This window comes from Ictidomys tridecemlineatus, chromosome 1, assembly GCF_052094955.1.
Source record: "Ictidomys tridecemlineatus isolate mIctTri1 chromosome 1, mIctTri1.hap1, whole genome shotgun sequence".
In the NCBI taxonomy this organism is placed as follows: domain Eukaryota; kingdom Metazoa; phylum Chordata; class Mammalia; order Rodentia; family Sciuridae; genus Ictidomys; species Ictidomys tridecemlineatus.
Window position 1 is genome coordinate 224,960,819 of NC_135477.1, and position 19,492 is coordinate 224,980,310.

The following is a 19,492-nucleotide window of genomic DNA, read 5'->3' on the forward strand; positions in this document are numbered from 1 at the left end:
ACTTTAGCAACTCTGAGATCCTGTCTCTAAATAAAATATTTAAAAGGGTTGGAGTTGTGGCTCAGTGGTTAAGCATCCCTGGGTTCAATCCCTGGTATCAAAAAATAAAAATAAAAAATAAAAAACATTGTACAGAGAATTTGATCATTACTGTGAGTGTGAGTTTTAAAGAATAGAATTTAAGACTCAAATCTTGAACTTCCAAGATTCTACAATTCCCTAGCATTGAACATTTGATCATATTGAATTTATATATAAACACTCCTTAATTTATTATGAGGTTATGTCCAGATAACACCTATGCAAGTAGAAAATATCCTAAGTAAAAAATACATCTATGGGGGCTGGACATATAGCTCAATTGGTAGAGTGTGTGCCTCACGTATAGGAGGCCCTAGGTTCAATACCCAGCACCACAAAAAAAGTAAAAATAAAAATAAAAAAAGCATCTATATACCTAATTTACCTAACATCATGATTTAGTATATCCTACCTTAAATGATCTTCAAACACTTAGGTTAGCTTAAAAGTTGGCGCTACCATCAAACGCAAAGCCTATTTTATAAGAAAATGTTGAAAATTTTTGAACATGGTGCACTATAGGGTTCAGTCCCAGTGGTCTACCCTTGTGATCACATGGCTGGCTGGAAGCTACAGTGGCTGCCACTACCAGGCAGCAGAAGAGAATATCAGACCATTATCCTGGAAAAAGAAAAAAAGTTCAAAATTCAAAATATAATTTCTACTCAATGAATATTGCTTTTGCATCATTGCAAAGCCAAAATATTATAAGCCAGATAATTGTAAGTTGGAAGCTGTCACTTTGGCCTCTAGTCCCAGTCCCATCCCTTCAGCAAATGCTGGCTCTTCACCCTGACTCATGTTGTAAGGTTTTTGTTTTGCTCCTGTTATGGTTTGGATGTGAGGTGTCCCCCAAAACTCACATGTATGACAATCCAAGGATTCAGAGGAGAAATGATTGAGTTGTAAGAGTCTTAACACAATCAGTGTTACTGAAGTGGTGGGTGTGGCTGGAGGAAGTGGGGTCTATATTTGAGTCTGGCAAGTAGAGACCTCTCTCCCTGCTTTCTGATTACATGATGTGAGCTGCTTCCCTCTGTCACCCTCTCCCACGGAGATGTTCAGCCTCACCTCCAGCCCCTGAGGAATGGAGACGGCTCTCCATGGACTAAGACCTCTGAAACCATGAGCCCTCAAATACAACTTTTTCTCCTCTATAATTGTTCTGGTCAGGTCTTTTAGTCACAGCAGTGAAAAGACTGACTAGAGCAGCTTCTAACACCGAGTAGGGTGCTTTACACAAAGCAGACACACAACACACACTTTGAATTAATTGAATAGAATATTGAACTAAGTGAAAACTGGATAAAGGTGAAAAACTGGCACAATGTAAGTCCACAGCTAGGAGTTTTGTGCACTAAGAGACACTGACATGGGATTCTTTCATTCTTATTTTCTCCAATATAAAAAGTATTCTAGCAGCAATAAAATAAATATTTTGACACACTTAAGGAAGTGTGAGGTGTCCCTTTTCTGAAACAGTAATATGATAAATATGCTGGCCTTCACAGAAGAGAGCAGTGCTCCTTCTCTGAAGCAGCAGTTTACATGGACTTAGATTACATGCCTCTCCAACATCTTGTTTCCAGAGATGATGCTGATGAGATACCATTGGCCAGGAGGTCTGCTGCCCAGAACAATCCTCTGCTTTTCACTTATATCTCAACTTATAACAGTTATTTCATCCTAAAAAACACACCTATGTACCCATTTATTGGAAGGAGAAGGAGGTATTGATTTAAATTCACACATTTTTTTTTCTTTTACATTTTCTGAACTCAAGAAGGAGAGGTGAACAAATTGAGACAGGCATTTGGTGCTTAACAGTTAGAAATCATGGAGAGTGTCTAAATTACAGAAGGTGATCAAAGGCACCAAGGCCCAATGTGGCCAATTTATGTTAGGAACTTACTATGGTTAATATGATATGGGATATTAGTTTAGGGGAAGAGCCAAAAAAAATCAATAATCCACTTAATTTACTTTCATAAATACGCCTATGCCTTTATCCTCACCCTGTCTACAGCATCCTTATATTTACTCCCACTTCAAAAAAATAAGTGGGTTGCCATGACTTGAAAGGAGTATCAAAAAAATGGAGAATAATGTCCCTTTACACAGTAACCAGAGGACAGGCTGTGAACTAATATCAACCAAGATCCTTCTGATAACTGGAATTGTATACTCATTAATTTATTTCTCACCATGGCCCCATGAGTTCGTTAATTACATACCAGTTTATCAAATGAAGAATTGAGGCTCACAATGATTAAGTAATGTATCCAGTTCACACAGTCACAGTGAGGTGACCATAGGACCAGAGATTTTCTGATAAAAGATTCATGCTTTTACCATTATTCCATGGTACCACATTCTTTTTTTGTTTGTTTTTATTGGTTGTTCAAAACATTAAAAAGCTCATGACATATCATCTTTCATACATTTGATTCAAGTGGGTTATGAACTCCCATTTTTACCCCAAATACAGAGAGACTATAGAAGGAAGGTCACAAATAAGCAGAAAATGCAATGACTTTGAGCTATGGAATGACTCAGTGATTTCTTTGGGTTGTCCCTAGGCTTACTTCTAAAGCTGAAACACTTATAAACTCAAATATTAAGAAATCACATCATTAACTTATAATTAAACTTTTTTTCAAGGCCTTATTATATACTTTGGGGAGAAAGCTATTCTAATGTTTTGCAGGGACCTTTTGTGAGACATGCTCTAAGAGATGGTATATCTTAGGTGAAAAACCACAAAAATTGACATATCTTTCTGGTGCACCATTTCCACTTAATCTGATTCATTTTTTAAAGCAAAGAACAGTAGATATGGGAAATAATAATTGTCAAGCATGTGACATTATATTTGCCATATTAATAACTCATGGGTATAGTTGCTAAAAATAGTTACTTGCTACTTCAAGTAACTATTTTTCTTCTTCATTATGCTCAGAATATTCCATGATGCACAAGCTCTCAACCAATAACTGAAAATTTATACCAGATAAACTATAGAAAATGGGTAGAGTTTCAAAGAACTCAATCATATGCATGATGCAAATAAGTAATGACATTTGAAGCAACTATACCCATGAGTTATTAATATGGCAAATATAATGTCACATGCTTGACAATTATTATTTCCCATATCTACTGTTCTTTGCTTTAAAAAATGAATCAGATTAAGTGGAAATGGTGCACCAGAAAGATATGTCAATTTTTGTGGTTTTTCACCTATTACTGGCATATTGTGATACACCCCACTGATTTTAGAAACCCAGTGAGAAGCAAGAGTTCACACTGTTCTCATACCAGTTTACAGGCTGTTCTAGTGAGACAGTTATTGAGTTCCATAGTTAGCTTAAATGTGAATCAATTATTTAAAGAATAAGGATGTCCATGTTCAAGCACAAGAATGGGATCCTAATTAGAATAAGTTATATTTCATGTATGTATAACATGTCAGAATACACTCTATTGTCATGTATATCTACAAAGAACAAATAAAAATTTTTTAAAAATAAAGAATAAGGATGTCAAGCAAAAGATAATTTCTCTTTATATATATGTATGTAATTGAAGCATCTATATAAAAATATATATCAATATTTAGTAGTTCATTAACTGTTAACTCAAGTTTCTAAAATATTCAAACTCACATATGCCAAATTTATCCGTCCCCTAAGTCAAACACAAACTTTCAAGTGGATATGTTGCCATCAACATTTTCAACTTCAGAGGCCATTACTGGAGCTTCCACGCTGTTGTCATCCTTGAAAATACTTAGGCATTACATTAGATCAGACTTCACAGCAGATTTTTAACCAGTGAGGTGGGATTTTAAAAATAATAAATTAGCAAATTATTTTAATTGACAAAAGTTATATATATTTATGGTGTCCAGTTCAATGTTCTGAAATATACATTGTAGAAAAACTAAAGTAAGCTAATTATTATAAGCATTTCCTCATGTACTTATAATTTATTGATGATGAGAGAAGTTAAAATTTAGAAATTTTTCAGGTACATATTGTTATTGATAATAATCATGTATAACAGATCTCTTGAACTATTTATTATTCCTGTCTAAATGAAATTTTGTATCCTCTGACCAGCATCTCCTCAATTCCCACCTCCTCCTCAGTCTCTGGTAACTACCATTCTATTCTCCAGGTTCAACTTGTCTAGATTCTGCATATTTAACTGAGATCATGCAAAATTCGTCTTTCCGTGCCTGCTTCCTTTACGTAACGTCCTCCAGGTTCATCCATGTTGTTGCAGATGATAGCACTTCCTTCTTTATTCTTCTTGGGTACATTAGATTTTTAGAAATAGCCAGAGTTTGTGAGAAAGCTGCTAAAATAGAGAAACGTAACCATAAAGTAAAAGTACTTAATTTTTGGTGTCTTTTCTAAGGTTCTACTCAAGCAACTGAATAAGAGCAATATTTTGACTGATGGAGAGATAATATCACAAGCTTTCCCAGTAGACTGCATGGAACTGCAATTGAGGGTGTTAACATTGGAGCTGGACATAGCTGGATACCTTGACCTTGTAGAACTTTGGTCTTCTCGCCTTTAAATGCCTTTAAATGAGGATAATAATTCCCACTTTAAATGTTATTGTCAATTTTATTACTGAAGAATACTATTCATCTGGGTTGAAGAACACTATTCATTTAAGGTAGTTTCTTGAAATGTCTAGTATTCTGTAGTCTCACCTCATATTTGTTATCGAACCTACCAACTTTTATGTGTGATCACCATCATTTGACTCTTAACATAGTTTAATAGACCTTCTTAAAATGCTTTACATTACACGAGGGTTTTACTTTTATGGCAAACCTGCTAATAGAAATTGATATTAGCCTAATAAGCCACAGTTAACAAAAATGTCAGGTGATTCCTCCTGTGAAATCAAACTAAATTGCAGATGTTAATGAAGAGTCTTCTATGGCCTCAGGGTTGGGAGACTCTGAGAAAATATGAAACATTAAACACACATGATTAAATAAAATTTCTTTGGTGAGCACATGATAATCTCATGCAGAGATATTAATTGGTCTAGGGTCTGATCAAGGTTATAAGAAAACAGGTGGCAGATGCATGATTTAGAGGAAAAAGCAAATGTGTCACACAGGCCATCAGTCATTAACATTTACCGAGGTTGTTCTTCTTCATGCATGAATGGCTTGCACTATTTAGAATATTTCACAAGTAAAGCTGAAAGGGGTTGGTAACATTTTTTAAAATCTGTGGACTAACATATTTTCATAATTAACCTAGACCCTGAAAATAGTCTTCATTTGAAATTGAGAACTCCATTACAGGTTTACTTTATAATAAATCTGTGCTTATAATAATCATTACATTTTTGGTTTCTGATATGTTCCTAAAGTAGGATTTACTCCCATGGGGTTCTGTCATTCCAAAAATTTTTAAGAATTTACAAATTTCCTGAATGTCCGTCGTTAGACTAATTTCACACTACAGAAAATTCAGAAAAAGTATTTACAATTCTATTACTCTAAATGGACCATCATTACAGCATTAGTATTTTGTATTTCTGATCTCTATTGTTACAGATGTGTTATTTTATTTAATGTAATCACAATATAAATATACTTTTGTGTTCTGCTTTTTTTCATTCATCTTGGTAAAGACTTATTTTTTGAGGTATTAGCATACATCATCTTCACATAGCATGAGATACAAAAGGTACTAATGTATAGCCCTACATTATAGATTCACAGAGTCATGCAAAGAAAGGATTCTAGTGGACTTCACAGCCTGAGACTCAATTCTGGCTTACCTGATTTGTTGACTTTTTAACTCTTTAACCCTCAATGTGTTCTTCTATAAATGGGGAAATACCTGCTCATGAGGTTGTTGTGGGAAATCAAATAATTAACATAAAAACACTTAGAACAGGGCCTGGGGCTATAGCTCACTGGCAGAGCACCTTCCTAGCAAGTGTGAGGCACTAAGTTCATATAAAAAATAAATAAAGGTATGATGTCCATCTACAACTACAAAAAAATTAAAGAAAACACTTAAAATAATATCTCAAATGTACTAATATCTCAAATCACATTGAACAAACTGGCAGTCAATGTCCCATTGCCCGAACCAGTTCCCCCATTTTCCTGGTCTATCACACTGAGAACCTTGAAGTAGACACAGTGTTGAACATATGCCTTATTCTCCATAGCCTAGCCCTCTCCACATCATTCACTGGGCAGCTATGGAGAATCACAATCAATATTTCATAATTTCTATGCAGCTCACATTCCCTCAGAAATACTTTGGCAGCTTTCACTATATATGGTTGCAGTTTTTCCAACATTATATGTGATTGACAAAGAAACATAAGAGGACTACTCAATAAAATTTCAACACAAAATGTTCACATTTGAAATGCTAAGATCTCCAAAATGCCGAACCTCATCATTTGTGACATCCAAGTAGATTTGAAATATGTAATTTGCTTCTTACCCCTTAAGAGGACCAAGTTGACATGCACACAGTTCCCAACCACACCTGCCATCATACACATATACTCATATATGCTGCTATAAAATAATAAAGAGCACCATAGGCTTAGCATTACTAAGATGAGATGGGTTTTTGAGGGTCTTCTTATTTCAGTTTGTCTGTATGTGAAATAAAGGGTTGAATTTATAAATCAGAGTGAGCCTATGATGCATTTATCTTATTCCAAATGTTAATTTATGGATTTCACAAGATCTACTATGCTTTAAAGCTCAGAGAGTGGTTTTTCTCAGTAGCTCAATGACTCAATTTCCAGGGTAGTGCCACTCCAAGAAAATTGAATAGTTATCAGAATGAGAATTTTTGTTCTGTCGTATCTGGGTATAGAGTGACAAATTTCATCCTGACACAGACAGAAAACTATAATTTACACACACACACACACACACACACACACACAGAGAGCAATTGTGAAATAAAGATAAAGATTCCTATATTAGCATTCCAAGTCCTTCTTTTAGAATGTATTATTGCTTTCATCCCAAGGCTTTGTATTTACATGGTAAATGTTAATATGAAAATATATTCTGGCACATTTACTAGATTAACATCTCCTAAGAAAGGGATTTCATATCACAAGGACAAGATATCATGAAAGGTACACTAGATTAGAAGTTTGGTGTTCAGAGTCTGAGCTGGTCCCTATCACTATCCCACTGTGAAATTAGAGAAAATTGTAGTATGTGTTCCAGAGTAAGGGTTATCAACCTAGATTGGTTTGACTGGGACTATCCTCATTTTAAAGGTGGGGCATGGTTGCACACACCTGTAATCGCAGTGACTCTGAAGGCTGAGGCAGGAGGATCACAGGTTAGAAATCAGCCTCAGCAATTTAGTGAGATCCTAAGCAACCTAGTGAGACCCTGTCTCTAAACATGAAAAAAAAATGTTAAAGGGATGGGGATATGGCTTCATGGTTAAGCGCCACTGGGTTCCATCCATGGTACCAAAACAAAACAAAAACAATTGTACACCCAAAGAACTCTTGTAGTTCTGAGCAAACAGAAATAATTGGTCACACTAGAAAGAGAGGGAACACTGAGAATATTGAGAGAAAAACCTCAATGTTGTGCAAGCTTGGGAGGAAGGATATGTGAAGGGGAAAGACTTCAACAGTAATAACTACAATACTGGGAATATTCAGGCCATTTGGACTTCTGCAAGATTCTTGAGGAAGTGCTGCCCCCAAATACACCTGGACTTAAGCTTGTTCAACCTCTACAATTCTGAGACTGGATTTCCAGTTACTTTAAAACCACTCCAGAAAATGAGGGCTTATTAAAAGATACTAATCTGGTAGCACAGACCTTGCAGCTTTTAGTATTACATGGTCACACACCCCTTTCTGGGCATTGCCTGCTTTCTTTGTCTGTTTCCTTTCAACTAAACTTGTCTTTGGTCCATTTCTGCCTTACATCTTCTCCCTATGGCGTTTTAGGCAGCCTATGTAAAATTCTTCTGAATTTGTGATCCAGCTGGTCTGAATGCATTGTAACTTAGTTTTCCTTTTCTTTCTTTTTTTTTTTTGGGTGGTGGGGGGATTTGGGGGGATTGAAGTTAGGGGCACTCAACCACTGAGCCACATCCCAAATCCTATTTTGTATTTTATTTAGAGATAGGGTCTCACTAAGTTGCTTAGCACCTTGCCATTGCTGAGGCTGGCTTTGGACTCAAGATTCTCCTGTCTCAGCCTCCTGAGCTGCTGAGATTACAGGCATGCACCACTGTGCCCTGCTGAATTTAGTTTTCTACACTTGAACATTGTTTCAATACCTGCCTATCTTCTGGCTAAAGCCTGTATCATAGTTCCTAACTGCTTTATCTGGTCCTTACCTTTGGGAATTCCTATAGAGAGGACTGAGGCTCTAACCCTATTCATACTTTTGGAAAGCAAATGGATTTATTGAAAAAGGAGATCATGCAATCATTTTTCATTTTGTATCAATTTTTTCCTTTAGAGGCTAAATTACTATAGATGGCTTAAATCACACCTTCATCAGTTTTGTTTTCTCAGTACAGATAAATTCTTCCCCATATCATACAAATTCTTACTTGTTAGTCCAATTTACAATGTTTTGGGTTCTTTGAGATCTTGATGAACTCAGTACAATGAGGTGAGAGGGCAGAAAGAATAATTTTAACAATTTTACTTCATTTCCTAAGCCACTTGTATTCCACAAATGTTACTTGGTACTTATTATGTGCTAGACTTTCAAGGGTAAAATGAGCCTCTGAAAGGATTGTGTAACACAAGATGAAACTAGGCCATTCCAAGGTCATTATATAGAGCCTGTCACATAACAGATACCAAAACACATGGGCAAACAATGTATAAGATACATAATAAAAAAATATTTGTCAAATTTATAACTCAGCATGTCAATTTTTATACTAATTTGTTGTAAATTTTCTCACTCTAACTAGTCACTTTTTGTCTAATTTCAAGCTTGTGATTTTTTAATTCTTTTTCTTAAATAGTGATGTCCAAATTCTATAAGCCTCAGGTATCATAAAACTTGAATCCATCTATATTCCAGAAGAAAAAAAGATCAGCAGCTATCACTTAGTTCTACACTTTTGTCCTTAAAATAATATTGGAAGAGCTTTTGGGTTCTAAAACAAAAACTTTGAGCCCATACTAAAAATTGATCTGATTTCTAGGAAAGTAAAAATATATTTTAGTTGTATATGATGTAGAGATTTACAACCACAAGCCTGGGATCCTAGTTAGAATAAGCTGTACTCCATGTTTATATAAATAAGTCAAATTGTACTCTATAGTTATGTATAACTAAAAAGAATACATATATGTGTATATACATAGTCATTAACGTTATAAAGTTTCATTATACTTTCATGACATAAGAAATACATATTTGTGTGGTTTAAAAAGAAAATCATTGCTAGTGTCTCAAATATTTCTTAACTATTTGTATGGCTACCACTTGGGAGAGAGATTTCTTGTAGTCATGAAAGAAAATCTTTATAGTTTTATCCAATTCTTCTGGAGGTAGTTAAAAGATATTGGTGAAATCAAATGGAAAAGAAGATAAAAGAGAGGGATTTTAGCTTGTTCCCAGTGCGACAAGTTTATTAAGTTATAAACCATGTGCTCTATGCATACTTCCCGTAAGCTCTTACTTAACGTTTTGTGACAGTTTTAATATAGCAAAATTAGACATGCTGTCACTGACAGCTACCTGGTTTCCATGCACTAACACTACTGGCTTCTTGCCCAATTCTAATACACTTGAAAAGAAGGCCAAGGAGCAAAATCAGGATGCATGAAGTACAAAGTAGATCTCAGCATGCAAAATACCGACTGCTCCTAAGGAATCTTTAAGCATTACTCAGCACCAACTGGCTTGGCAAAAGAAGGAAAATGACAGTGTGCTTGTTACCAATATTTAAAGACTGCCTGATACAAGGCACATCACCTAAAATAATTCTAAACTGAAAATAAGATTGCAGAACTATTTGTTTTCATTTCAAATGCAGTTACAGTCTTTGAATTAATGTAAAATACTTCCACAGGAAAAAGGTACATTTGTATATGGCTGATGGGACTCGAAATTGATGCAACCACTCTGGAAAGCAGTTTGGAGATTCCTCAGATAGCTTGGAATGGAACCACCATTTGACCCAGTTATCCCACTCACCTGCATATACACAAAAGACTTAAAATCAGCATGTCACTATAGTGACACAGCCACATCAGTGTTTATAGCAGCTCAATTCACAATAGCTAAGCTATAGAATCAACTTAGATGCTCTTCAACATATGGGTGGATAAAGAAAATGTGATATAACAAAACATTCCTCAGGCATAAAGAACAATGAAATTATGGCATTTGCCGGTAAACCGATGGGACTGGAGACAATCATGATAAGTGAAATAAGCCAATATCAAACAACCAAAGGCCAAATATTCTCTCTGATATGCAGATGCTGATTCACAATAGGTAGGGGTGTGGAGGTTGTAAATTTTCTTACTCTAACTAGTCACTTTTTTTGTCTAATTTCAAGCTTGTAATTTTTTATCTTTTTCTTAAAGGGGAGGAGAGAGGTTCACTGGATTGGACAGGGCAGAGTTTCGGGGAAAGGGAGTTGGAATGGGAATTGGAAAGACAGTAGAATGAATTGGACACAACTTTCCTATATTCATATATGAATACAAGACAAATGTAACTCCATGTCATGTACAACCACAAAAATGGGAAGTTATACTCCATGTATATATAGTAGGTCAAAATAGATTCTACTATCATGTATAACTAAAAAGTAAAATTTTAATATTTTTTAAAAAGAAAAGAAATTCTAAAAAATTCCACAATAAATCCATTGCTCTCTACATGAGTCCTAGAAAAGATGCATTTAGAAGAAATGCATGAAGTAATCTTCTTTTTTCTTGTATCATAATAGTTTAATCATTTGGGAGATTATTGTATATTAATCAAGGGGCATAATTACTCATGGAGACAAACAGTAAATTTAAAGCTAGTGATTGCTTTCTTAATCACATCTTTAATATATTGATCAATGCTAACTATCAACCTGGCATCACTACTTTAGGATCTGGTAAGGGAAAGTGAGTACAGAATAAAGAATATTGGAGGGAAAGTCAAATTTCTGACAATATTTTCATCAGCACCACTTTTCAAAAATCCCAATGTAATCTCATCTGACAAGGCAATGGAGAAAAGGGAAAAACTGAACGACAATATGCTAGAATCTGATGTTCTGAAAGTCATGATTCCTGTAACAATACTTCTGTCTCCTATTTATTTATGTATCTGTTTCATCAAATTATGTCATATTTTACATTAATATTATATATTTATTTTGTATTTGTATTTTCAATATAGCTTTGAATAATATTTGTATGATTTTGGTATTTCTTTTCCCTCTAGTAAACATTTTTGCACCTCTGTTCCATTCTGTTGAATAAAGGAAATTATATAATTTAATAAGAAAAATAAAAAAGGATCAAATTTAATAAAATCTACACAACCAAAAATTAATAACAAAATAGTTTAGATTATTGTTTGCATATTATATGTTAGCCAAGATGAAATTACTTTGCATGGTTTTGAAGGGAAACACAATCTGTAGTATAATAATTATTAATAATGTAATAGGAATTTTTGGAAATTATAATAAATATAACACACACATGAGATTAGAAACTTTAAAAGTCTGCCAATAGCAAACATTGCTGAAGTTACAGAAAATCAGGAAATATTATATGCTCAGGAGGAATGTAAATTGGTACAATTTCTTTAAAAAACAATTTGTCAGTTTCTAGAAAAACAATAATATGCATGATGTTTTTAACCAGCAATTCTGCTCTACTTAATACCCATTCTGTATTATTATACATAAGCCAAGTAAACATATACAAACATATTTATTGTAGAATTGTCATTATTTATGATAAAACAGAAACAACCCATTTACTGAGAAAGAATGAAATGACTCAAGACTTGTTGGAAAAAAAAAAAGAAATAGAAGGACTTGTAACCTAGATATTTGAAGTTATCAAACATAGACTTAAAATAACTATAATTACTGTTTAGAAATAGATGTGAAAATGGAGAATATTTGTCAGTTCCCTGGACTTGGTTAAAAAAAAAAAGCAAAAAGCAAATTCTAAGTGACTTTAAAAATAATGTCTACAGTTAAGAGCTCAATGAATGGTGTTAACAGTAGATTATGTTGAGGAGAGAAGCTTTGTAAACAGAAAGTAGGTCAGACAAAATCATACAGCATCAAGCCAGAGAGAAAAAGTAGTGAGAAATATACAGAAGAACAAGAAAGATATGTGCAGTCAAGTGAAAAATTCTAATGGAGATGTAATAAGAATTCTAGAAATGGATGGAACTAGAGACCATGATGCTGAATGAAATAACCCAAAAATAAATGGAATGGGGCAAAATTTTCTAAGACATGAATTCATGAAGTCATATACATGAGGCAGGAAGTACGCAAAGAATGCTACCCTTAGGCACATGTACCAAACTGCTGGAAACCAAAATTTAATAGAAACCTTAAAAGTAGAAGGAAAAAGCACTTAACTTCTTAAGATCAATAAGATTGACAATAGGATTCTCAACATAAAATATGGAAGCTAAAGATAATGGACTGACATTTTTTAAGGCACTGGGATTTTTTTTAAATGAAAACTTCCTGGATTCTAAATCCAGTGGAAATTATCTAAAAAATTAGAATGAAATAAAGATGGTTCAGAAAAAAAATCCAAAAATTGAAATAACATATAATATATTCAACATACATATAATATATTCAAGAGACTATAATATTGTTATATTCAATAGTACTGTATTGAATAGATTAATCTTAAAATACAAAAGGAGAGTTTTTTGGGTAGAAGGAAAATGACCAGAAATGGGGCATAGATAGTGAAAATATAAAATAAGAAGCACTAAAGGAAGCAAATATATAAGTAATTATGAAGTTACTATTTAAAGTATAAAAACACTAATAATTTTCATCGGATTAAAGTATCCACAGAATTAAGATGCATAACAGATGAATCATAAATAGAATTAAAATGTTCTAAGCTCTTTGCATTGTATGGGATGTGTCAAAAGCAAGATATGAAGTGAAACCACCAGAAGAAAACATTTGCAGATACTGCAAAGCAAAGTGGTTTTTAAACATGTTTTAACTAACCCCTAATATTGTACATGTTTATGGGGTCCAGTGTTTCATTCAATATGTCTATATAATGTAGGATCAAGATAACTAACATACCCTTCACCCCAAGCATTAATCATTTCTTCATTCTGGGAATATTTTTTAAATTCTTTTACTAACTTCTTCTGATTATGTGATTGTTGTCACACATTTATCCTAATATACAATAAAACATTAGAAGTTATTGATTCCATCTAACTGCAACCTGGTTCCCACTACTGATCTTTCTTTATCCTCCTTTCCTTGACAACCTTCCCAGGCTCTGATAACCACTATTCTATTTCCTACTTTTATAAAATCAACTTATTAATTTACACATACAAATAAGACATGCAGTATTTATCTTTCTCTACCTGACTTACTTCACTTAACATGTCCTCCTTTTTCAGCCCTATTGCTGAAAATGACAGAATTTATTTCCATTTATGACTGAATAGTAGTTCGTTAGGTACATATACTCCATTTTCTTTATCCATTCAGTAGATGGATAAAGATCCGTCACTAGATGCCTATATTGATCTTGGTTATTATATGACTAGAAAAGCAATCAAGAAAGATACAAATACTAAAGTCTTGTTGACATACTAATTTCATATGTACTGGGATATACTCAGTAGTGGGATTGCTGAATCATGTGGTAGCTTTATTTCTAGTTTTTTGAAGGACATTTGTACTGTTTTCCATGATTGCTACATTAATTTACATTTCCACCACTAGCACATAAGAATCCCCTTTCTCTGCATCCTTGTCTTTTTGATAATAGCCATTCTAATTAGTTGAGATGATGTTGTGGCTTTGATTTACATTTCTCTAATGATTAGAGATGTTGGTCATTTTTTCATATACTTATTGGCAACTTATATGTCTTCTTGTGGGAAATATAGATCTTTTACCCATTTTTAATTGTACTATTCATTGATTATTTTTTGATGTTATCAAAATTTTTATACATTTAGATATTAATACATTGTTTGATAGTTTGCAAATATTTTCTCTCATTCTGTGGGTTTTCTCTTTATTCTGTATGTGTTATTCAATCTTTAATTTTTTTATTGTATATATTTTTCCTCTCACTTGCCTTATGTTTTTCCTTTCCTGGATTCTCTCATCTTTTCTACCACTAATGGTCAATCTCTACTAATTCTTCTTCCACTCCTTCACTATATAGAAGATTTTGGGTTTGATAAAATCTCATTTATCAATTTCTGCTTTTGTTTCCTGTATTTTGGGGGTCATATCCAGAAAAGTCTTTGTACAGACCAACATCTTTAAGCATCTTTCCTATCCTTTCTTCTAGTAGTTTCATAGTTTTGAGTCCTGGGCATATGTCTCAAGTCCATTTTGAGATAATTTTAGCATTTAATGAAAGTTAGGTGTCTAGTATCCATCCTTGACATTTGGATATATAATGACAGTTATTGAAAAGATTGCCTATTCTTCTATGTATGTTCTTTCTACTTTCAGATGAAGTAGTTTAAAAGCAGCAAATATTGATATGGATAAAGAAGACAGAATAAAACCATCACTAATAAGGTATAATAATTATAAATATGACTACACCTAATAAAATCTACAATATAAGTCATAAACACATAAAACTGAAAGAAAAAATAAGTAACTACAAAATCATTGTAGGAGGTTTTAAAAGAAACAGACTGACATATACAATGTTAGATGATATATGACAAATGCACTTTTATAGTACCATAAGAGAAGGATGGATTTTTCAATAAATGATTCTTTTGATATCAACTAGAAGGAAAATAAATCTTGACTCCTGCTTCTCACACATGCATACACACACATGTGCACACACATACAAATAATTCCAAGTGGATTGTGTATCTAAGTGTGATACATAAAAGAATAAAGTTTTCTGTAGTAAAAGAATAGTTACATTACAGATAACACACAAGGCAGAAAACTAATTGCAATAAAAAGATCAATTGTTAGCCTCCTTTAACATCAAGAACCTTTTTGTTTTTCATTTAAAGACATTATATATATATATACACACACACACACACACACACATACATATAAACCACAGGGTGGATATACATGCACACATACACACCCATATATATATGTGTATATATATGTATATAAATATATATGTAAATAGTCCCTGAACTGAAAATTACTAAGAATTTAAAGAATTCCTTAACCAATAAATAGACAACAGGATCATCCCCAACCCCCATCTTCATGGACAAAAAACCTGAACAGGCACAAAACAAAAGTGGATATTCAGATGACCAATAGATACATGGACAAGTGTTCAACATTATTAGTAATCAGGAAAATGTAAACCATAACACCAAGGAAATATCATTAAATTGAAATGAAAATGTTTACTTTTATAAACTGACAGCACTAAATACTGACAAAATTGTAGATCAACTAGAATTCTCATATATAGATGACAGAAATGAAAATTGGATTTAATCAACTTAACAATCCCTCTAAAGATAGTAAACAAATACTCTAATTCAGCAATTCCATTCCTAGATGTTTCACTAATACAAATATATACATGTGTATACCAAAATATAGTAACAGAAATTTTCATTGAAGCATTATTCATTTACAGGTTAAAAAGAGTTAAACTACACATGGTGGCACACACTTGTAATCCTAGTGACTTGGGAGGCTGAGGCAGAATGATCACAAGTTCAAGGCCAGCCTCAACAAGTTGGTGAAGTTATAAGCAACTTAGTGAGATTCTGTCTTGAAGTAAATATAAAAAAGGTCTGAAGATGTAGCTCACTGGTAAATTGCCTCTGGGTTAAATCTCCACTGCCCCACAACAAATACATACATTGATATGTACATACATCAGATTTACATATTCATCAACAATAGAATGGAAAAATAAAGTATTACATATTCTATAATGGAATACTAAAGCAAATATGGATGGATCTCATAAACAAAATTTTGAGCAAAAGAATCTAGGAACAAAAAGATACATACTATAATACTAATATAGGGTGGTAGATATCAATAGACTGGTTATGTTTGAGTAGGTAATGCCATTAGTGCTTTTTTCCCTTTGGTTGATGGTCTCTCAAATTTCTACAAACTTATCAAAATACCCAGAAAATATATAATTTTCTCCTTTCAATGTGTGAATACCTCACTCTGAAATGCTTTCAGAAAGAATACGACAAAGATGCTCCTGCCGCTGCCCACAGGTCTTTTCTCTGGGGGCCACTGTCTACAATCAATTCTCCAGGTGCCACTGCCAATGACCCAACACTGCTACAGCTGCCAGTGGCACCCAAAGGACCACTGACAGAGTTCCTGTAAGTTTGGTCGCACATAGCCACCTCCATCTTGGGATATAGGCCCTGGGGGTTAGGGTGCCAACCCGTTTGCCACCAGTGTCATCTTCAGGCACAGCTGCCTCTGTTTGGGAATACTGGTGAGAACCTTGATTTCTAGTTTCAGAGTATCTGCGGGGTTGGTAGTGCCTGCAGTCTTCTTGTTGGGAGTGCTGGTGACCACCATCTTGCAGCTTCTTTTCTGGGTTGCTCCTCTGTATGAGTGCATCCCTGGTGATCTCTCTGGAAATTGGAACAGCATTGAGATCTAGGGACAGAAATGTGACCAAGCCTGGGGTAACTGAAACCCACCCAGATCTGTGGGATAGTGACTGGGTCTGTTGGGGCTAGCCAGGGCCTGGCAATCCTATGAAGAATTAGAGATAGGACTGAGAAAACCTTAAATGCTGAAGCAAACAGTTTTCAATTTTCCATTGAGGTTTTTTTTTCTTTTGTTTTTAATTATTTTTTTCTCTTCTCTAGCATTTCTATAATATTTGAAACCAGGTATTTTTTATGCATCAGTTTGTTGAGGGCTGTGACGTATGAATGGTATTTGGCAGTTCTGTTGTGTGTTCTTATAGTTTTAATTTTTTTATTATACAAATTTTTCCTCTCACTTGCCTTATGTTTTTCCTTTCCTGGATTCTCTATCTTTTCTACCACTAATGGTCAATCTCTACTAATTCTTCTTCCACTCTTTGTATAGATTTTTACTTCTGACTTATCTCCTCCCTCTTGAACATCATGTCCTACCCCATTGATGTTCTTTCTTTGTCCAATATTTGAAATTGTAAGCCCTTTTAGGAAATTTACTTTATATAGAGTAGATAACAATTGAACTTGTCATTTCTGTTTATTGTGGAAAAAACTATGGAAGTCTTCATAGAATCTAGTAGGTTTGGGGCTGTATGTTGTTTGCATTGGCTCCTGTTGATATTGTTCTCCCCTCTTAAAGGTGAGGTACTAGAGACTTTCAGGAACACTTATAACTCTGCAGGGTAGAATTTGTGCTGCCTTAGATCTATACTGCTATATAGGAAAACACATGAACAACATAAAAAAACAAGGGAGTAAAGCACCCCAAACAAACCAAGATGCTCCAATAACAGAATCCACTGACATCACAGTAGAAGAAATGTTAAAGGAGTTTAGAATGTTCATAATTAAACTGATCTGGAAAGTAAAGGATATTATTAGGAGTGAAATCAAGGAAAAAAAAACAGGAAGTGAAAGATCATTTTGGTAAAGAGTTAGCGATTGTGAGGGAAAAAAAAGCAGAAATCTTTGAAATGAAGAATCAGTAAACCAAATTATAAATTCAATAGAAAGTATCACCAAAAGCCTAGACCACTTGGAAGACAGAACCTCAGGCAATGAAGAACAAAATATATAATCTTGAAAATAGAGTTGCTCCCACAGAGAATATTATAAGAAACCATGAACAGAACATCCAAGAATTATGGGATAACATGAAAAGACCAATTTAAGAGTTATAAGGATAGATGAAGGAGCAGAGATACAAATGAATGCACAATTTTTTCAATGAAATAATATCAAAAAATTTCCCAAACCTAAGGAATGAAATAGAATATCAAATACAAGTGGCTTACAGAACCCCAAATCTGCAAAATTACAGTAGACCATTATAATGAGAATGACTAACAGAGAATAAGGATAAAATCTTAAAGGCCATGAGAGAAAAAAATAAAATTACATATAGGGGGAAACCAATTCAGATCTCAACTGATTTCTCAACTCAGACCCTCAAAGGTAGGAAATCCTGGAATAATATATTTCAAGCTTTGAAAAAAAAATGGGTGCCAACCAAAAATTTTATATTCAGAAAAATTAAGTTTCAGATTTGAAGATGAAATAAAAACCTTCTATTATAAAAAACTAAAATAAGTCACAACTAGATAGCCTGAAATATATAATATAACATTCTTTAACAAAATATTCCACAAGGATGAAGTGGGAAAAAAAAGTGAAAACCAGCAAAGAGAGGACAGCACTAAAGAAATATTTAGAGGAGAAACTAAGTCAGATTAAAAACCTGAAATAAACAAAAATGCCTGGGAATACAGATCATATCTCAATAATAATCTTTAATGTTATCAGCTTAAACACATCAATCAAAAGACAGACCAGCAGATTGGATTTTTTAAAAAGACCCAACAATATGCCATCTCCAAGAGACTTAACCTCATAGGCAAAGACATCCAGACTGAAGGTGAAAGGATGTGGAAAAAAATAATATCACTCACATGGATCACATAAACAAACAGAGGTTTCTAACCTCATATCAGATAAAGTGGACTTCAAGCCAAAGTTAATCAGATGGGATAAAAAAAAGGACATATCATACTGTTTAAGGGAATTATACATCAATAAGACATAACAATTGTAAATAATTATGCCCCAAACAATGGAGCATCTACATAAATCAAACAAACTCTTCTCAACTTTAAAAATCAAATAGAAAACACAATAATACTGGGTGACTTTAACACACCTCTCTTATTACTAGATAGATCTTCCAAACAAAAAAAATAAATAAATTCTAGAATTAAATAATAAAATCAATAATTTAGACTTAATGGATATATATACATATGTATATGTATATATATATAAACATATATATATATATATATAATATTTCATCCATCAATGAGCTAATACCCTTTCTTCTCAGCAGCACATGGATTTTCTCTAAAGACCATGTCTTATGCCATAAAGCAACTCTTAGCAAATACAAAAAAAAAAAAATAGAGATAATACCCTGAATCTTACAGATCATAATGAAAT